The sequence below is a fragment of the Hemiscyllium ocellatum genome, unplaced genomic scaffold (assembly GCF_020745735.1).
Source record: "Hemiscyllium ocellatum isolate sHemOce1 unplaced genomic scaffold, sHemOce1.pat.X.cur. scaffold_439_pat_ctg1, whole genome shotgun sequence".
Lineage (NCBI taxonomy): Eukaryota > Metazoa > Chordata > Chondrichthyes > Orectolobiformes > Hemiscylliidae > Hemiscyllium > Hemiscyllium ocellatum.
In genome coordinates this window covers 213378-234671 of record NW_026869057.1, presented here as the reverse complement: position 1 = coordinate 234671, position 21294 = coordinate 213378, and the positions used below count along the sequence as shown (strand labels likewise).

Below are 21294 nucleotides of genomic sequence, written 5' to 3'. Positions count from 1 at the left end.
GGGATCTGTGGAAGGAGAAACACAGTTGATGTTTCAGGGAGCGCAAAATGAATTACAGGGAATGAAAATGGTTCAGAATTTGATGGTCAGAAATGGAAGGAAAATACACTTGCTTATTGGAAAAAAAGAATTATTGACTGTCAAAAATATTCAAGATAAAAGTAATCTGATAATAGAGCAGCACATGGTCAGGGGCTGGGCCACCGTGAAAAACTCATTTACAAACCAAACATACCCCCATGGTTGGAGACTGATGAAGCTGGACATTGACAAAGTGGTCCTGAGGGAGCCCAGAGGTGAATCAGAGCAGGATTGGCTGCTGTCATCACAATGACTCTGTACCAGAGAGAGGCTGCACATGCGCCTGGCTGCACCGTGCCCCCTACAAAGATGGCGGCTCCGCACGTGTCCAGTGAATCCTTGTCCCGAATAAAGATGGCGGCGCTCACTCAGGCCTGCAGCCGCTGAGGCAATTCCTCATTGACTGCAAACACGGGAATGGGACGTTCAAATTTGTGTTTTCCGACATGCACAATTTGTTTGTAAAACCTCTCCGCTCATAGCAACATAGTTTTTGTCCCATTTCCTGTTTATTTCTTTCCTTACCGTCTCCTTTCTCTCCATAACTTCCCGAGCTTTCATTACAGAGACTCTGAGTCAGGCGCGAGGGTGATCACATGGTTTACGTTAGCTCCGCCCTTCATTCCCTGTGATTGGTTGGAGGACTAACCTCCCGCAAGGTCCTCCAGCTCCGCCCACCGTCCTTTCATTGGTCCGGTGCTGACATCAATCACCCGGGGTCACTGTTGGCTGGAGCATGCGCAGTGTGTCCTGCTTGTGCTGAGATGTTGGGTCATGTGATGGGAGGTAACAACAATGACTGCAGATGCTGGAACCCAGATTCTGGGTCAGTGGTGCTGGAAGAGCACAGCAGTTCATGCAGCATCCAAAGTGCAGAGACATCGAGGTTTCAGGCAAAAGCCCTTCATCAGGAATAAAGGCAGTGAGCCTGAAGCGTGGAGAGATAAGCGAGAGGAGGGTGGGGAGAAAGTAGCATAGAGTCCAATGGGTGAGTGGGGGAGAGGATGGAGGTGACAGGTCAGGGAGGAGAGGGTGGAGTGGATAGGTGGGAAAGAAGACAGGCAGGTAGGGCAAGTCCGGACAAGTCATGGGGACAGTGCTGAGCTGGAAGTTTGAACTAGGGTGAGGTGGGAGAAGGGGAAATGAGGAAACTGTTGACGTCCACATTGATGCCCTGGGGTTGAAGTGTTCCGAGGCGGAAGATGAAGCGTTCTTCCTCCAGGCGTCTGGTGGTGAGGGAGTGGTGGTGAAGGAGGCCCAGGACCTTCATGTCCTCTGCAGAGTGGGAGGGGGAGTTGAAATGTTGGACCACGGGGCGGTGTGGTTGATTGGTGCGGGTGTCCCGGAGATGTTCCCTGAAGCGCTCTGCTAGGAGGCGTCCAGTCTCCCCAATGTAGAGGAGACCGCATCGGGAGCAACGTACACAATAAATGAAATTAGTGGATGTGCAGGTAAAATTTTGTTGGATGTGGAAGGCTCCTTAAGGGCCTTGGTTAGAGGTGAGGGAGGAGGTGTGGGCACAGGTTTTACAGTTCTTGCGGTGGCAAGGGAAAGTGCCAGGATGGGAGGGTGGGTTGTTGGGGGGCGTGGACCTGACCTGATAGTCACGGAGGGAACGGTCTATGCGGAAGGCGGGAAGGGGTGGGGAGGGAAATATATCCCTGGTGGTGGGGTTTTTTTGAAGGTGGATGATTTGGTTTATGCGAAGGTTTATAGGGTGGAAGGTGAGTCCCAGGGGCGATCTGTCCTTGTTACGGTTGGAGGGGTGGGGTGTGGACGAGATGTGTTGGAGGGCATCTTTAACCACGTGGGAAGGGAAATTGCAGTCTCTAAAGAAAGAGGCCATCTGGTGTGTTCTCTGATGGAACTGGTCCTCCTGGAAGCAGATACATCGGAGGCGGAGGAATTGGAAAACGGGAAGGCATTTTTGCAAGAGGTAGGGTGGGTAGAGAGTTTACTGAGGGTAAGAATTCCCTTTGCGTGAGCTCTGCAGTAGATTTCCTTTATTCATGGAGGGAATTGCCTTCCTACTCATGACTGTATAGCTGTGACTGATGAATCAATGCCATCTGAATCAGTACAAAAGCAGCCCATTTTCACAACGTCTGAGATCTTTAGCACATTGTATCACGCTCTTCTTTGGAGACAAAAAAAACATGAAATGGAGCCTCAAGGAATCGGAGCAGGCGTAGACAAATCATCCCTTTCAGCTTGTTCCCCCATTCTGTCAGATCATGGCTGGGCCAACCCAGGCCTCAACACCTCTTTTAGGCTTGATCCGCATAGCCCTCAACTGCTCAATATTTCAAAAATCTATCTGCCCTCTTTTAAAATAATTTGAAATAGAATCATAGATTCCCTACTGTGTGGAAACAGGCCCTTCAGCCCAACAAGCCAGAACAACCCTCCGAAGAGTAACCCAACCATTCCCCTCCCACATTTAACTTCCACTAAAGTTTGGGTGAGAAAATTCTAGCCATTCACTGAGAGAAAAAATTGTTGACTTTTTCTAAAATGAATGTTCCTCTCTGTAATGTCCCCTGGTTTGAGACTTCACTGGTGCTGGAAGATCTAGTCAACATCCACCCTGTCAAGCTCCTCAGAATCTTGTTTCCATAAGACCACCCCTGCTTATCTATTCTTGATAGGTCAACCCTTTCATGCTCGAAGCAGCTAAGTGAATCTTTTTTTAATGGTCTCCGATGTTGGTTTATCCTTTATTAAATATGGAAGCTAACATTGTATACAGCACTGCAAGTGAGGACTCAGCAACAGCCAGTGTGGTTAACCAATCCTCAATCCATGCTAATACATTACCCCGATACCATGAGCTCCTCAATTGTGCAATTAGCTTTTATGTAGCACCTTATCATTTGCATTTTTAAATTCCAAATACAGAACATCATTGGATTGCCCTGCTAGTTATCTCCTCAATGAACTGTCGCAAATTTGTCAAATATAGTTTCTCTTTCACAAAACCCAGTCGACCATGTTTAATGATAAGCTTTTCTAAATGTCCTGCTATTTCTTACTTTAATATTCGACTCTGTAGATTCTTTCAGTAGATTTGCTAAGTATGATTCCCCTCTCTTAAATCCATGCGGACTCTGTCCAATCCCGTCACTGTTCAGTAAGAAACTTTAGTTTACTCCAATATAGTTAGTAAATGTATCTGTAGTTATTTTTAAAAATTGATGACTTATAAATGCTGGACCCATGCAACATCAATGAATTTGTGACTCTGAATTTGGGTTATTGTGTTTTTTACTGTTAATTCCTTTTAATACTGTGTTATGCAGACAGCACCAAGTGATCACTCTTAATTGTGAGTAACTTTGATAATAATATATTTTAAAAATGACATCCCAAAATGCTGCCTCATTATTGTGCAAGGAGGATTTTATTCAATAGTTTGCTGATAAAATTGAACAGCTTTTTGCTGCAATTTGGCCAGACTGCAGGTTACACCAAAGTATCAGTGCCTCACCTTTAGAGTGTTCCCAGATATCGTGCAGCTGCAGTATTTTGGTTTGCACTCAGCTATATGTTGTTCTCACTTGTTTCTTTGTGAAAGATTACAAAATTAATTTGGATGAATGAAGTTATGTTTTCTTTCGCCAATGCTGGGAGAAAAAAAGTCAGTATTTCAAGTGCTGATAAAGTAAAATAAACTGATAATGAGTTGAAAGGGTTTAAGATTGATAGATTCTTGTTGCCTCGAGGAATTAAGGGCTACAGGGAGAACGCTGGTAAGTGGAGTTGAAATGCCCATCAGCCATGATTGAATGGCGGAGTGGACTCGATGGGCCGAATGGCCTTACTTCCACTCCTATGTCTTATGGTCTCATGGTCTCAGATGGATATGGAACAAATGCTGGCAAATGGGACTAGATTAATTTAGGATATCTGGTCAGCATGGGCGAGTTGGACTGAAGGGTCTGATTTATGTATTGTACAACTGTGACTTCATTCTCTCAATTATTCAAGAAGTTGAATACTTCGAGGAGGAAAAGGAGAATTTCTGCAGAGAATGCAGTTGAAATGATGATTGAGGTATATCAAACTCACATTGTTTCATCACCTTTTCCTCTGGGTTCTTCAATGAACAAACTTGTTTTGTTCTCTGAATAACTATGTATCATGTGATTTGTTTTGCACAAATATAGGATCGAGTGAACTATTAAGAAGTGTTCATGTTTAAAATTTAGGCAGCTTGATTGTGAATCTCATCTTGGCCTGAACACCACTTTCCTGCCAGACCTCCTTAACTCTTCAACCCATTACTGATTAAACGTCTGTGTGTCTCTTATTTAAATTTACTTCATGTCCCAGAATCCACAGTGTTCTGAGATAGGGAATTCCCCAGGTTCACCATCCTCTGAGAGAAGTAATTCCTCCAACTTTCCCTTCATTGTAAACTTAGGACGACTCATTGTAGATTGAATCATCTTCTCTGCCTCTACTTGGTCAATCCCTTGACCATTTTATAGACCCTCAAGGATACCACCTCTCATTCTTAGGCTGCAATGAATATGAATGTAAATAGTGGTTGTCGTTCAGCTTGTGGCATTTTGATAACTGTGGCAGAGGATGTTTGTTCAAAACTGAGCTCGACGGTTAGTGCTTTTCAAATAAGAAATAGTTGACGAGATTAAGTACATTAATATGTTGGCGTTTTGTTTTTAGGAAGACTTACTGTTGGGAAGATTTGGTTAAGGGAATATTGCAGTCAAAGCTGTGGAAGATTAACCTCCACCCATGTGTGAGGTAGTACACTGTGGTCAAAAGAATAAAGAGACCACTTCCTCTTTGGAAATATGTCCTTAAATAGGGCAGAGAGATCTGGAGATAGCAATGTGTCACTGGCAGCAAATGGCACCAGTTTGTGAGGTTAGATAGAAAAGTAGATCATGGGTTTATTTCTGGGACGACAGAATGGAAATGTGTTCGATATGTGTAGAACCATGGACAGATCACCCTTGGAGCACTGCAAACAGTTCCGATCTTCATATTGTAATATGAATGTAGAGGCAGTAGGGAAGATAAAGAATAGTTACTGGAATTATATTCAAACTGAATTTGAATTCATCAAGTAAGATTGGGCAGTCTTGTCTCATTGTAAAAGAGTGACATGGTCCAGTTACATTTGATCGGGTAGACATGGAAAAGATGTTTCTGCTTGCGAATGTCAGAATCCACTGGATCTGTGGATATAATTGTAATCACTATTAAATCTAACCGGGAATTTGCAGAGGGCGACAAAGTCTTTACCAAAAAGGGGTTTGAATGTAGAACTTACTTCATCAGGAATAATTGAAGCAAATAACAGATGAATTCAAGGAGGAGCTTGGAATACAAGAAATCAAAGAAAACTATGTTGATGGGTTTAGGTTGAGAAGGAAGCCTGTGTAAATCACAGATACTGAGAACCTGTTTTTGTGTCCTGAAACGATGCATCTGTGTTGTTCTGTGCCATTTCTATAGGAGCAGCAGCGGCAGCAGGAAACAAGACAGCTCACCCTTACCATTCTTGGAGAAAAGCAGAACCTCTGGTCACACAAAAGGGAAATAGCTCTACTGAGGAGGTGGTTCAGACAGTGGCCAACGACTCAATCTGCAGAGACAGTGTGCCTTCATTACCTGGTGAGAAAGGGGAATTCTTTAACCAGAAATGATGTTTTGTCCTTCCAATGATCTCATGACTTAAGCAGGGAAATGTGTCTCTTCAGTTAGATGATTTGAATCAATCAAACCTTTTGCTACGTTAGCACTCCTTCCCTACCCAAAGGATATGTGGGTCAAATAGGCACATGTCTTGCACTGCTTTAATTCAAGATTCCTTTATTCAGTCATGAGCTTAACCTATTCAATCCAAGTTCCTTGTGTTTCCCCTGGATCTGTGGTTGTGCACAAGGAAACTTAAACAATGTGTGATTCAATATCAAAGTTGTGTTGAATCAATAATTGTAACCCCACTCTGCTCCTTGAGCAGATAATTAATCCAAGGATTCTAGCTCAGCCCTTAACTTCAAGTTCAAGTTCTAAACCTTTCAGTTAGCAATGGAAAATAACAAAGAACAATGTCAATCATTTATTGTCTCTACAGCCTCTGCTTCTGTTGCCACTGAATACTCCCATAAGTTTGACGAGCCAATGACTAAAGATGAGATTGAAGAGAAATCCTTCCGTTCCCTTCTGCCACCAGAGAGCCAACACCACTTTCATATGGGGAAGGAACGCAGCCAGCAGGATGGTTCAGATGTGGACATAGTGCGGGACCAGTCGGCTTCTCTTATGGATTAGGGTGAGTGGTGTTACCAATTAGTGGGATCTCAGTGCTTGGAATAGTTGCTCCTCTCCATGTTCGAGGTACCTTGCCATGAGATTCAGATGGAGAGGACGAGGACCATATGGTGTAACAAGTGTGAGCCAACAGTTGGGCAGGGCCTGTGTTTCTGAAAAAAAAAGCGAGTACCACTCGGTCACAATGTGCCCAGAGTTTATAAATCATGAAGGACTATAAATACTTGACATTGTTAATCTTTGTGATCGAGTTCCCATATAGTGAAGACAACGATTAATATTTACTGGGATTCCTTGCTCCCCCAATCAGATAAACACAAGGCAAATTTGACTGTGAAGCATGTCCCTGAATTTACACCTTTCTACTGTTCATTAAAGGTAATAAGATGCAAAAGATATTTTTGAAGAGGAATTTGATTTGAACAAGAGACATTTGTGCAGATAGTAAGAGGTATTCTAATTGGAAGGATATGTTTAGTGATATCCTGCATGGATCGATGTTGGAGCCCTAATTATTCACTATTCATAATGAAAGGAAAGCCACATTCAACATTTGGGGCCACTCTGCAGATGACAGCGATTCCAAGTGTAGGGAGATAGAAGCACAGCATTAGGAAGCAATCTTGGTAGAGAAAGTAAATGAAAAAAAAACAACGACAGATGAGTTTATGTCGACAAGTGAGAGGTTGGATCAAAATAGAATATTTCTTGATTGTGAAAATAGAGAGAGTGGACTCCAAAGAAGCTACATGGGATTGATCCAGCTGTATAGTTCACGAAAATGTCTCAAGCAGGTTCAGAAAAGTGACCAAGGGGCCGGTGGAATGTTGACATTGATCTCGACAGAAGACGAGATACCAAAGGATTAGAAGTCATGCTTCAGCAAATCCGAACCGAGTTAGACCAAGCTGTCAGGGCTGGGTACCATGGCTGAAGGAGAGTATCCCTCTGAGGGGAAGTGCAGTGTAGATTTACTGAAGTGATACTTGGATTCCAAGGCTTAACTTAAGAAGAAAGATTAAACAGATAAAGTGTTCGAGTCAGAACATTGAGGTGTGATAACGGGGAACACTTTTATACACAGAAATGGATAGTTTGATAAAGCTCCACAAACAGCGATTGATTGGAAATTATTTGCTCTCCTTTTCCCCTCTCTCTCACACCCCCTTTCTCTCCTCTCTCTCCCCCATCACTGTCGCCCTCTTTTGCCTCTCTCTCTTTTGCGCGCGGCTTTCTCTCTCTTACACCCACTTTCGCCTGTCTCTCTCTCTCTCTATATATATATATCTCTTTGTTCCCCATGTCACCATCGCACACGTCTCTCGCTCTCTCTCTATCCTTCTCTATCACCTCTCCCTCCCTCTCCTCTGTCTCTTTCGCGCTCTCTCTGTTGCTCCTCTCTAACCCCTCCCTTGCTTTTTCTCAATCACTCTCTCCCTCACGCTCTCTCCCACACCCTCTCTCCCTCTCTCTTTCCCTCGCCCTCTCACTCTCTCTCCCGTATTTGCCCATCTTTACCGCAACTCTCTCCTTCTTTCTCTCGTTCCCTCTCGCTCGTTCTCTCTCTCTCACTCATTCTCGATCACTCTCTCCCTCTCTCGATCACGCCCCACCCTCTCTCTCTCTCCGTCTCGCTCCTCTCTCTCCCCCCACTCTATCCCTCTCTCTCACGCACCTCTCTCTCACTTGCCCCTCTCTTTCTTTGGCACCTCTCTCTCTCTCTCACCGCATTGCTCCCTCATTCGCTCTAGCCTCATCGCTCTCACATCCTCTCTTCCTCTCTCACCCCTCTGTCTCTGCCTCTCTGGGCCTTCCCTCTGTCTCTCGCTTCCACTATTACTCTTTCGCCTCTCTCTCATTGCTCTACCTCTCGCTCGTCCCTTCTCTCCATCTCGCTATCCCTTCACTCTTGCTTCCTCTCTCTCTCGCGGCCTCTCTCTCTCACTCTCACTCTCCTCCACTTTCTCTGCAGCCCTCTCTCTCTCTGTCCTGACTCCTCCTCACACGCTCTGCCAATCCTCTCTCTCGACCATCTCTCTCTCACTCTCTCACACGCTCGCTCTCTCTTGCTCTCCCCCTTTGTCCATCTTTCTGTGTCTGTTGCTCTCGTTCTGGCTCTCTCTCGCACCACCCCCTCATTCGCCCTCGCCCTCCTCCACTCGCCCTCCTCCCACTCGCCCTCCACGCCCTCGCCCTCCTCTCACTCGTCCCCTCCCTCTCGCTCTGTCGCCCCCACCTCTCTGTCTGTCTTGCCCCTCCCTCTCTGTCTCTCTCGTCCCTCCCTCTCTCTCTCACACCCACTTTCTTGCTCCCCTCCATCTCAGACTCGTCCGATCCCTCTCTCCCTCTCGCCCCTCCCTCTCCCTCTCGCCCCCGTCCTCTCCCTCTCGCCCCTCCCTCTCCCTCTCGCCCCCGTCCTCTCCCTCTCGCCCCCTCCATCTTCCTCTCCCTCTAGCCTCCTCCCTTCCTCTCTCAAGCCCAACCCCTCCCTCTCTCACCCCCTCACACTCTCTGTCTTACCCCCTCCCTCTCTCTCTCATCACCTCCCTCTCTCTCACCCTCTCCCCCTCTCTCTCTCAGCCGTCCCCCTCTCTCTCTCTCTCTACCTCGCCCCCCTCTCTCGCCCATCCCCTCCCTTTCTCTCTCGCACATCCCCTCCCTCTCTCTCGCCCCCTCCCCCTCCCCCTCCCCCTCCCCCTCCCCCTCCCCCTCCCCCTCCCTCTCTCTCGCCCCCTCCTTCTCTCTCTCGCCCCCTCCCTCTCTCTCACCCCCTCCCTCTTGCTCGCCCCCTCCCTCTCTCTCGCCCCCTCCCCCTCTCTCTCGCCCCATCTCTCTTTCTCTCCCTCGCGCCCCCATCTCTCTCTCTCTCACCCACTCCCTCTCTCTCTAGCCCGCACCCCTCTCTCTCACACCCCCATCTCTCTTTCCCCTCTCTTTCACTCACTCGCCCTCTCCTCTCTCTCTATTGCCCCCTCCCTCTCTTTCTTGCCCCTGCCCTCTCCGTCTCACCACCTCCCTCTCTCTCTCTCTCACGTATCCTCACTCTCTCTCTCTCGCTCCCTCACTCTCTTTCTCTCGTCACCTCTCTCTCTCTCGCCCACCTCCATCTCTCTCTCTCGCCCACCTCCATCTCTCTCTCTCGCCAACCTCCATCTCTCTCTCGCCCACCTCCATCTCTCTCTCTCGCCCACCTCCATCTCTCTCTCTCGCCCACCTCCATCTCTCTCTCTCGCCCACCTCCATCTCTCTCTCTTGCCCACCTCCATCTCTCTCTTGCCCACCTCCATCTCTCTCTTGCCCACCTCCATCTCTCTCTCGCCCACCTCCATCTGTCTCTCTCGACCACCTCCAACTCTCTCTCTCGCCCCCTCCCTCTCTCTCTCTCGCCCACACCCTCTCTCTCTCGCCCACACCCTCTCTCTCTCGCCCACACCCTCTCTCTCTCGCCCCCTCCCTCGCACTCTTGCCCCCTCCCTCTCTCACTCTCGCCCCCTCCCTTTCTCTCTCGCCCCCTCCCTCACTCTCTCGCCCCCTCCCTCACTTTCCCACTCCCTCTCTCTCGCCCCTCCCTCTCTCTCTCGCCACTGCCCTATCCCTCTCGCCTCCTCCCTTGCTCTCACTTGGCCCCTCCCTCTCTCTCACTCCTCCCTCTCCCTCTCACCTCCTCCCTCCCTGTCTCTCTCTCCTCCTCAGTCGCTCTCTCGCCCCCTCCCTCCCTCTCTGTCTCACCCCCTCCCTCTCTCTCTCGCCCCCTCCCCCCTCTCTCTCTCGCCCCCTCCCTCTCTCGCCCCCTCCCTCTCTCTGTCGCCCCTCACTCTCTTTCTCGCCCGCCGCCTCCCTCCCTCCCTCTCTCTTGCCCCCTCCCTCTCTCTCGCCACCTCCCTCTCTCTCTCTCTCTCGCCCGCCACCTCACTCTCTCTCTTGCCCCCTCCCTCTCGCTCTCACCTTCTCCCTCCCTCTCTCTCTCGCCTCCTCACTCGCTCTCTCTCGCCCCCTCCCTCTCTCTATCTCGGCCCCTCCCTCTCTCTATCTCGGCCCCCCTCCAACTCTCTCTCGCCCCTCCCTCTCTCTCTCGCCCCACTCCCTTTCTCTCTGGCCCCCTCCCTTTCTCTCTCGGCCCCCACCTACTCTCTCGACCCACCTCCCTCTCTCTTGCCCACTCTCTCTCCCCTGTCTCTCTCTCTGACCCTCTCCCTTTCTCTCTTGCCCCCTTCCTGTGTCTCTTGCGCCTGTCCCACTCTCTCTCTCGCCCCCTCCCTCTGTCTCTCGCCCCCCACTCTCTCGCCCTCTCCCTCTTAGTCTCGCCCCCTCCCACTCTCTCTCCCCTCCCACCCCCTGCATTCACTCGCTCTCCCGCCCCCTCCCACCCCCTTCCCCCTCTCTCTTGCCCCCTCCCACCCCCCTTCCCTCTCTCTCTTGCCCCCTCCCTCTCTCACTCTCACCCCCTCCCACTCTTTCTAGCACACACCCCTCCCTCTCTCTTACACTCCCATCTCTCTCACTCCCTTCCTCTCTCTCACCCCCTTCTTCTCTCTCTCTTGTCCCCTCACCGACCCTCCATCCCTCTCTTGCCCCCCTCCCTCTCTCTCTCTCTCTCTTGCCCCTCCCTCTCTCACTCTCACCCCCTCCCACTCTCTCTAGCCCACACCCCTCCCTCCCTCTTACACTCCCATCTGTCTCGCCCTCCTCCCTCTCTCTCTCGCCCCCTCACTCTCTCTCTCGCGACCCTCCATCCCTCTCTTGGCCCCCTCCCCCTCTCTCTCGTCCTCTCCCCATCTCTCTCTCGCCTCCTCCCTCACACTCTCACCTCCTCCCCTCTCTCTCTCACCCCCTCCCCCTCTCTCTCTCTCCCACACCCCTCCCTCTCTCTCAACCCCTCCCTCTCTCTCTCTTGCCCCCACTCTCTCTCTCTTGTCCCTGCCCTCTCTCTCTCACCCCCTCCCTGTCTCTCTCGGCCCCTCTTCTCTCTCTCTCGCCTCCCTCCCTTCCTCTCTCGCACCCCTCTCTCTTGAACAGCTCCCACTCTCTCGTCCCCCTCCCACACCCTCCTTTCCCTCGCTCTCTCGCCCGCCCCCTCCCTCTCTCTCTCTCACCCGCCCCCTCCCTCTCTCTCTCCCGCCCCCTCCCTCTCTCTCTCCCGCCCCCTCCCTCTCTCTCTCACCACTGCCCTCTCCCTCTCGCCTCCTCCCTCCCTCTCTCTCTCGCCTCCTTTCCCTCTCTCTCTCGCCCCCTCTCTCGGCCCCCCTCCAACTCTCTCTCGCCAAACTCCCTCTCTCTCTCGCCCCTCCTCCCTTTCTCTCTCGCCCCTCCTCCCTTTCTCTCTTGGTCCCCGCCCACACTCTCGACCCACCTCCCTCTCTTTCGCCCCCCCTCTCTCTCTCTCTCTCGCCCCCTCCCTCTTTCTCTCGCCCCCTCTCCCTCTCTCTCGGCCCCCTCCAACTCTGTCTCGCCAAACTCCCACCCACTCTCGCCCCCTCCCTCTCTCTCGACCCCTCCCTTTCTCTCTCTACCCCTCCCTTTCTCTCTCTACCCCTCCCTTTCTCTCTTGCCCCCTCCCTTACTCTCTCGCCCCCCGCCCACTCTCTCGCCCCCCCTCCCTCTCTCTCGCCCCCTCCCTCTCTCGCCCCCTCTCTCTCTCTCGCCCCCTCTCTCTCTCTCGCCCCCTCTCTCTCTCGCCCCCTCTCTCTCTCTCTCGCCCCCCCTCTCTCTCTCGACCCCCTCCCTCCCTCTCTCGCCACCTCCCTCTCTCTCCCCCTCCCTCCCTCTCTCTCCCCCTCCCTCTCTCTCTCTCGCCCCCCCTCCCTCTCTCTCTCTCGCCCCCTCCATCTCTCTCTCTCGACCTGTCCCTCCCTCTCTCTCCCCGTCCCTCCCTCTCTCTCAACCCCTCCATCTATCTCTCTTGCCCCCTCAGTCTCTCTCTCTCTCGCCCCCTCCCTCGCTCTCTCTCTCGCCTCGTCTCTCACTGACTTGCACCCTCCCTCTTTCTCACACCCCATCTCTCTCAATGCCTCATCTCTTTCTCTCACTCCCTCCCTCCCTCTCTCACCCTCTCTCTCTCTTTCTCTCTCTCACCCCCTCCCTCTCTCTCTCTAGCCCACCCCTCCCTCTCTCTCACCCCTTCCCCCTCTCTCTCGCCCCGTCCCTCGCAGTCTCTCCCCCTCTATCTCTCAACCCCCCTCCCTCTCTCTCTCACCCCTCCCCTCTCTCTCACCCCTCCCTCTCTCTCTCACCCCTCCCTCTCTCTCTCACCCCTCCCCCTCCCTCTCTCTCTCGCCCCTCCCTCTCTCACTCGCCCCCTCACTCTCTCACTCGTCCCCTCCCTCTCGCTCTTGCCACCCTCCCTCTCTCCCTCGAGCCCTCCCTCTCTCTCGCCCCCTCCCTGTCTCTCGCCCCCTCCCTCTCTCTCTCGCCCCTCCTTCTCAGTCTCACTCCTCCTCCCTCACTCTCTCACCCACTCCCTCTCCCTCTCGCCGCCACCCTCTGTCTTTCGCCCCAACCATCTCAGTCACGCCCCTCTCTCTCTATCGCCCCCTCCCTCTGTCTATTGCCCCCTCACTCACTCTCTCGCCCCTGTTCTCTCACTCGCCCCTGTTCTCTCTCTCGTCCCCTGCCTCTCTCTCTCACCTACTCCCTCTCTCTCTAACCCACCCCCTCCCTCTCTCTCACCCCTTCCCTTCTCTCTCTCGACCCCTCCCTCTCCCTCTCTCGCCCCCTCCCTCACAGTGTCTCTCGCCCCCTCCCTCTCTCTTTCGCCCCCTCCCTCTCTCTTTCGCCCCTCCCTCTCTCTTTCGCCCCCTCCCTCTCTCTTTCGCCCCCTCCCTCTCTCTTTTGCCTCCTCCCTCTCTCTTTTGCCTCCTCCCTCTCTCTCTCACCAGCCCCCTCCCTCTCTCTCTCGCCCCTCCCTCTCTCTCACCACTTCCCCTCTCTCTCTCGCCCCCTCCCCCTCTCTCTCGCCGCCTCCCTCTCTCTCCCTCGCCCCCTCCCTCTCTCTCTCTCGCCCCCTCCCTCTCTCTCTCCCGCCCTCTCTCTCTCTCTCGGCCCCTCCCGCTCTCTCTCACCCCTACCTCTCTCTCGCCCCACCTCTCTCTCTCTCTCACACCGTCCATCTCTTTCTCGCACCCTCCCTCTCTCTCTCTCGCCCCCTTTCTCACTCTCTCTCGCCCACTCCCACTCTACCTCTCGCCCTGTCCAGCACTCTCGCCCCTCTCTGTCTCTCTCGCAACTTCCCTTTCTCTCTTTCGCTCCCTCCTTCTGTCTCTCGCCCCCTCCCACTCTCTCTCACCCCTCCCACTCTCTCTCGCCCCCCACCTCTCTCTCGCCCCCCCTCCCACTCTCTCTCGCCCCCTCCCGCTCTATCGGTCCCCTCCCTCTCCCTCTCTCACCCCCCTCCCTCTCTGTCTCGTCCCCCCCTCTCTCTCTCTCACCCGCCCTCCCATTCTCTCTCTCGTCCCCCTCCCTCCCTCTCTCTCACCCCTCCCTCCCTCTCTCTCCCCTCCCTCGCTCTCTCACCCCCATCTCTCTCTCACCCCCTCCCTCTCTCTCTCACCCCCATCTCTCTCTCACCCCCTCCCTCTGTCTCTCTCTCTCTCTCTCACCCGCCCTCCTATTCTTTCGTCCCACTTCTCTCTCTCTCACCCGTCCCTCTCTCTCACCAGCCTCCCCCTCTTTCTCTCTCGCCCCCCCCTCTCTCACACAGCCCTCCCTCTCTCTGTCGCCCCTACACTCTCTCTTGCCCCCTCCCACTCTCTCTCTGACCCCCTCCCTCTCGCTCTGTCGCCACCTCCGTATCTCTCTCGTCCCCCTCTCTCTCTCACCCCTCCCTCCTCTCTCTCTTGCCCCCTCTCTCCCTCTCTCACCCCACCTCTCTCTCTCGCCCACTACCTCTCTCTCTCTCTCTCGCCTCCCTCCTCTGTCTCTCTTGAAATCCTCCCTTTCTTTCACTCACCCACCTCCCCCTCTCTCTCGTTCCCATCCCTCGCTCTCTTGTCCCCCTCCCTCTCTCTCTCCCCCTCTCTCTCTTGCCTCCTCTCTTTCTCTTGCCCCCCTCACTCTCTCTCACGCCCCCTCTCTCCCTCGCCACCTCACTCCCTCTCTCGCCCCCCTCCCCCTCTCTCTCGCCCCCTCTCTCTCTCGCCCCCTCTCTCTCTCGCCCCCTCTCTCTCTCGCTCCCCTCTCTCTCGCCCCCTCTCTCTCTCGCCCCCTCTCTCTCTCGCCCCCTCCCTCTCTTTCACCCCCACTGTTTCTCTCTCGCCCCCAGCCATCTCTTTCACCCCAACCCTCTCTCTCTCACCCCCTTCCTCTCACACTCACCCCTTCCCTCTCTCTCTCTCTCGCCCCCTCCCTCTCTCTCTCTCTCAACCCCTGTCCCCTCTCTCTCTCGCATCCCCCTCTCGTCCCCTCTCTCTCTTGCCCCTCTCTGTCTCGCACCCCCCACTCTTTCTCTCGACCCCCTCCATCTCTCTCGGCCCCCTCCCTCGCTCTCTCATCCTCCTCCCTCTCTCTGTCTCTCATCCCCCACCTCTCAATCTCTCGTCCCCCTCATTCTCCCTCTCTCTCCTCCCCCTCCCTCTTTGTCTCGCCCCCTCACTCTCTCTCTCGCCCCTCTCACTCTCACTCCCTTCTCTCTCTCTCTCTCACTCCCTCCCTCTCTCGTCCCACCCTCTCTCTCGACCCCTCTCTCTATCTCTCTCTCTTACCCCCCCTCTCAGGCTCGCCTCCGTCTCCCTCTCTCACTCTCCCTCTTCCTCTTCTCTTGAACCCTCCCTCTCTCTCTCTCACCCCTTCCCTGTCTCTCTCTTGCCCCCTCCCTCCCACTCTCACACCCCTTCTCTCTCTCATCCCTCTCCCTCTCTCTCTCCCCCTCTCTCTTGCCTTCTCTCTCTCTCTCGCCCCCTCACTCTCTCTCTCGCCCCCTCACACTCTCTCTCGCTCGCCTCTGTCTCTCTCTCTCTCTCTAGCTCCCCTCCGTCCCTCTCTCGCCCCCAGCCCTCCCTCTCTCTCTCTCTCTCGCTCCCCTCCCTCTCTCTTTCGCCCCCAGCCCTCTCTCTCTCTCTCTCTCTCTCTCTCGCCACCTCCCTCTCTCTCTCGCCTCCAGCTCTCTCTCTCTCTCGCCTCTCTCGCTCACTCTCACCCTCTCTCACCCCCTCCCTCTCTCAACCCACCCTCTCTCTCATCCCACCCGCTCTCGCCCTCCCTCTCACCCCCTCCCTCTCTCGCCCCTGTCACCCTCTCACTCTCGCCCCCTCCCTCTTCTCTTGAATCCTCCCTCTCTCTCTCTCTCACCACTTCCATCTCTCTCTCTTGCCCCACTCCCTCCCTCTCGCCCCCTCCCTCCCTCTCTCACACCCCTTCTCTCTATGGTCCCCCTCCCTCCCTCTCTCTCGCTCCCAACCCTCTCTCTCGCCCCCTCCCTCTCTCTCTCGCCCCCTCCCTCTCTCTCTCACACCCCTTCTCTCTATGGTCCCCCTCCCTCCCTCTCTCTCGCTCCCAACCCTCTCTCTCGCCCCCTCCCTCTCTCTCTCGCCCCCTCCCTCTCTCTCTCGCCCCCTCCCTCTCTCTCTCGCCCCCTCCCTCTCTCTCTCGCCCCCTCCTTCTCTCTCTCGCCCCCTCCCTCTCCGTCTCTTCGCCCCCTAGTTATTACTCTCTCGCCCCCTCCCACTCTTTCTCGCCCCCTCCCTCTCTCTCTGGCCCCCTCCCTCCCTCTCTCGCCCGGCCTTCCTCTCATTCTCACCTCTCTCTCTCCCCCTCCCCCTCTCTCTCCCCGCTCCCTCTCTCTCTTCGCCCCTCCCTCTCTCGTCCACCCTCTCTCTCGCCCTCCCCTCCCTATCTATCTCTCACGCCCTCCCTCTCTCACTCTCGCCCCCTTCGCCCTCTCTCTCATCCCCTCCTCTTCTCTTGAACCCTCCCCCTCTCTCTCTCTTGCCCCCTCCCTCCCTCCCTCTCTCACCCCCCTCTCTCTCTCGCCCGCTACCTCTCTCTCACGCCCCCCTCTCTCTCTTGCCCCCCCTCTCTCTTGCCCCCCCTCTTTCTCTTGCCCCCTCCCTCTTTCTCTTGCCCCCTCCCTCTTTCTCTTGCCCCCTCCCTCTTTCTCTTGCCCCTCCCTCTCTCTCTTGCCCCCTCCCTCTCTCTCTTGCCCCGTCCCTCTCTCTCTTTCCCCCCTCTTTCTCTTGCCCCCTCCCTCCCTCTCTCTTGCCCCCTCCCTCTCTCTCTCTCGCCCCCTCCCTCTCTCACTCTCACCCCCTTCCCCCTCTCTCTCGCCCCCTCCCACTTCTCTTGAACCCTCCCTCTCTCTCGCCCACTACATCTCTCCCTCTCTCTCTCTCTCTTTCACCCCTCCCTCCCTCTCACACCCCCTCTCTCTCGCCCACTACCTCTCTCTCTCTCGACCCCCCTCACTCCTCCCTCTCTCTTGTCCAACTCTCTCTCCCTCTCGCCCCCTCCCTCTCCCTCTCGCCCCCTCCCTCTCCCTCTCGCCCCCTCCCTCTCTGTCTCTTACCCCCTACATCTTTCTCTCTCTGGCCCCCTCCCTCTCTCTCTCGCCCCCTCCCTCCCTCTCTCTCTCGCCCCCTCCCTCTCTCTCTCGCCCCCTCCCTCTCTCTCTCTCGCCCCGCCTCTCTCTCGCCCCCCTCCCTCTCTCTCTCGCCCCCTCCCTCTCTCTCTCGCCCCCTCCCTCTCTCTCTCGCCCCCTCCCTCTCTCTCGTGCCCCCTACCCCTCTGTCGTACCCCCCTCCCTCTCTCTCTCTCTCACTCCTCCCTCTCTGTCGTCCCCCTCCCATGTGCTGTCATCCCCCTCCCTCTCTCTGTCGCCTCCTCCCTCTCTCTCTCGCCCCGTCCCCTCTCTCTCTCTCTCCTCCCTCTCACTCGTCCCCCTCCCTCGTGCTCTCATCCCCCTCCCTCTCTCTGTTGCCCCCCTCTCTCGTCCCCCTTCTCTCTCTCGCACCACTCCCTCTCTCTCTCGCCCCCGCCCTCTCACTCCTGCACCGCCCCTCTCCCTCTCTCGCCCTTCTCCCTCTCTCTCTCTCACCCCCTCCCTCTTTTCCTCTCTCTCTCACCCCTCCCTATCGCTCTCATCCCCCTCTCTTTCTCTCATCCCCCTCCCTCTCTCTCATCCAACTCCCTCTCTCTCGCCACCTCACTCTCACTACCTCGCCCCCCTCCCTATCTCTCTCACCACTTCCATCTCTCTCGCACTCCCTCTCTCTCTCTCTCTCGCCCCCTTCTTTCTCTCTCTTGAGACCCTCCCTGTCTCTCTCTCGCCCACTCTCTCTCTCGCCCCCTCTCTTTCTCTCGACCCCCTCCCTCTCTCTCTCGCCCCCTTTATCTCTCGACTCTGTCTCTCTCTCTCTCTCGACTCTCTCTCTCTGTCTGTCGCCCTTCTCGCTCTCCACTTTTCTCGGTGTCTCTCTCTTCCCACCTCCCTGTCTTTCCCTCTGACTGAATCTCTCTCCCTCCTGTCCCTCCCTCCCTGTCTCTCTGACATACTCTGTCTCCCTGGCCCTTCCCTCTCCCTCTGACCCAGAGACTGGGGATGTTTGTGGGTTGGGGTGAGATGTGGCAGGTGGGGAAAATGGGGTAGAGATGGAATTGTGGGAGGGAGACTGCGACAGCATGAGAGAGAGAGGGGGGAGAGGGAAAGTGGAGTCAGGTGGAGAAACCGGGTTTGGGGGCAGTGTGTGTGAAAGAGAGGGGGATGAGGGAGAGGGTTGAGAAAGAGAGTGTGTGCTAAAAGAGAGAGAGAATTGAGGAGAAAGAGTAGGGGAGAGGTAATGGGGTGGCCAGGTTGGAGTCGGGGGGAACAGAGGGCGTTAACCCCAGCTCCTGAGCTCAGGGCGCGGTGCCCTCCCCTTCCCTGAGGACCAGGACTTGGGGCTGAGTCTGTCTCTCTCCAGCTCAGCTTCTCCAACACAAAGACACACAACAACAGCGGTCCCTCTGCTGCTCGGCACGCTTTCATCAGCATTTTTATTGGTTACAAATGGAAGTGATGGATACAGTCAGTGGGATGGTGCCTTTTCTCACTGGCCCCTGAGTTGTGAGAAACATTGAAATGTTTCCCTGTAACCCCCCTGGGGGATAAGGAGGGACAAACCAGCGCTCCCCTCAGTCTGTTACCATAGCGACAGGCTGCTCCATCGCTGAAACACTGAACTGAAATGGGAAAATCCCGGATGGTGTGATTAATGAGGGAATTTGATGGATGGATGGATTTGTGTGAAGGGATATTTCAGCACATTCTTCAGCTGCTGCCTGAACTTAGTCTGGGTCACGGCATAAATCGCGGTGTTTGTGCAGCAACTGAGGAGCTGCAGCATGAAGCCCAATTCCCGCACAAAGGGATGGAGATACATAGAGTAATACCCAAACCACCACATCCGGAACCATATAGAATACAGCATTAACGTTGACCATAACAGGATGAAATTGGCCGAGATCACAAACAGTAAAATGATGGATTTTTTTCGGTTTCTCATTTCAGTGTCAGACTGAGCGTCCCCATTGGTGTGAGCGCGGAGTCTCCTGCGGGCTCTGCTGGTCACTAAAATGTGTCTGACGGTGAGAACATTGAGCAGCAGAATCAGGAGAAATGGGACACCCGGGGTTAGAATGTGGTGGAGGAACTCGATTGTGCCCCAGACACTGGAGACTCGAACAGCGCCTGTTACATCACAAAACCAGGGGGCGTTCCCCAGCCAATACCGAGCCGTGAGCATAAAATACCAGGAAATGTTCTTTAAACAGCTCAGCACAGTCACTGCTCCCAGAACCACAGCCGCCGTTTTCTCACTGCAATATTTACTTTTCAGCTTCTGGCAACAAATGGCCACAAACTGATCAAAGGTGAAAGTGACGGTGAACCAGACAGAGCAGTCAGTGGCTGCATAAAGCAGGATGGCGTGGATATTACACACGGGGACGGTGTACAGGAAATAAAACTGTTCCCGATAAACAATGGGAATGTGTCTCAGGATCAGGTCGAGGATAATGACCAGGAGATCCGCCGCTGCCATGGCCCCCAGGTAACGTCTGACACATGGAGACAATCCACAATCTTTATAAAGCAGGACGTAGATGGTCACTACGTTAACTGTGAGGAAGGAAAACAAACCCATTATCTATCAGCCTGGAGGCAAAGGGACCCGTTTGAACGGGGACCCAGTGAGATTTTCAAATGTGTCCCTGTATTCAGGGATTTATTAAAATAATTGGAGCTGGAATAACAAATGGGAAGGTCGGAATTACTGACAAAAATGTGACATAAACCACAAGAAACCCTCCCTCCCCAAACACACAGAGACACATCCATAAGGACAGATGGTTTCTAGAACATTCCCACACTCTCGATCACTCGAGAGCAGACACAGGTCACTCCTTCCCAGTTCCGAATACGGAGGGTGGGAGCGTTGCTGTCCTGAAGGATTCTTTCCCAGTTTCCTGAAGACAAACGGAATTTGGGAATTTCTGTATTTTGGTCTAAATTGTGGTCGATCCTGTGTCGTGGAGAAATGTAAACGCAGGGAAAACGTATTTAACTGCCTGAGGGGCCTTCGGAGCAGTGTCTCCTTCTCCCTGGAACGGGATCTCTTCCCTCGGGATCTTATCGTTTGTTCAATTCACTGACGTCCGGCCGTTCACAAACAAACAACGTCAGGGACAGAACGTTCCGGGGAATGTCAGTTATAGAATGTCAGGGACAGAACGTTCCGGGGAATGTCAGTTATAGAATGTCAGGGACAGAACGTTCCGGGGAATGGCGGTTATAGAATGTCAGGGACAGAACGTTCCGGGGAATGTCAGTTACAGAATGTCGGGGACAGAACGTTCCGGGGAATGGCGGTTATAGAATGTCAGGGACAGAACGTTCCGGGGAATGGCGGTTATAGAATGTCGGTGACGGAACGTTCCGGGGAATGTCAGTTATAGAATGTCAGAGACAGAAATTTCCGGGAAACTCCGTGACCTGTCCATCACCTTTCACCCCTACCCACCAACAGGTTACATACCTGTCCCGCACGGGGAGCTGCACTGACCACATCATTGTATTATCTATAAACCTCAGCCAGACAGTCTGACCAGCACAGAGACCTGTGCAGTGATCACCCGTGAATTAATCTGTAACCCAGGAGCAGTTACCCTCCCAGCATGTAGGGCTGTGTACCCCACCCCAGTGCATTGATCTGTAACCCAGGAGCAGTTACCCTCCCAGCATGTAGGACGGTGTACCCCACCCCAGTGCATTGCTCAGTAACACTGTGTTAGATCCCTGCCCAGTGAGGGGAAACTTGCAGCCCATGCTGGAAGTGACAGGATGTGCAGCTCCCACCCATTTCCAGCTCCATATCCCCATTGTGCTCTGACGGGGGGGTGCTATGGGTGTGAACATCCCTGCCAGAGAGAGATGGCGGGGGAATCAGTTTAAATATCACCACATGGGAGGGGTTTGGGGTATAGACAGAGAGGGGGAGACTGAGAGACAGTGTCATGGATGGATGTGTTCCCAGGTTTCGGAATGCTGAAACGTAGACACTTCGATAACATCCTGTAACATGAGCCAGTCTTCCCAGGAAAGATGGGAAAAAGGGAGATTGGTGTGAGGTCAGATGAAACAACAGCTGCTGTGTGGTTTTGAAATTACGTTTATGTAATTTTAATAAGTATCTTATTGAAACAGTATATTGCTGTAGAGTTGGAGTAGGGTAATAAGCAGTTAGGATAAAGAGGGTCCCACAGTTGTGAATAGTTGATGTAAAATGTTCACTTTCAGAGTTAAAAAAAAATACATTGATATTTTTTGGGAGTTCTCTATCACTCATATTTCAACAGTTTACAAGGTAAATTGAGCATTTCTTTATGTTTAGTTTAGTTTAAGTTATCAGATGAGCTTCACGCAGTGTCCTAACAATTCCCGTGTGT

General features: G+C 53.7%; 1 long non-coding RNA gene across 1 annotated transcript; it reads left to right on the top strand.

The window, feature by feature from the left end:
- The first annotated feature begins 1945 nt into the window (after positions 1-1945).
- LOC132813697 (uncharacterized) lies at positions 1946-6249 on the top strand. Its single transcript, XR_009644136.1, has 3 exons — positions 1946-2017; positions 5566-5724; positions 6188-6249. It is a non-coding gene; the product is annotated as an uncharacterized LOC132813697 (long non-coding RNA).
- The last annotated feature ends 15045 nt before the right edge of the window (positions 6250-21294 follow it).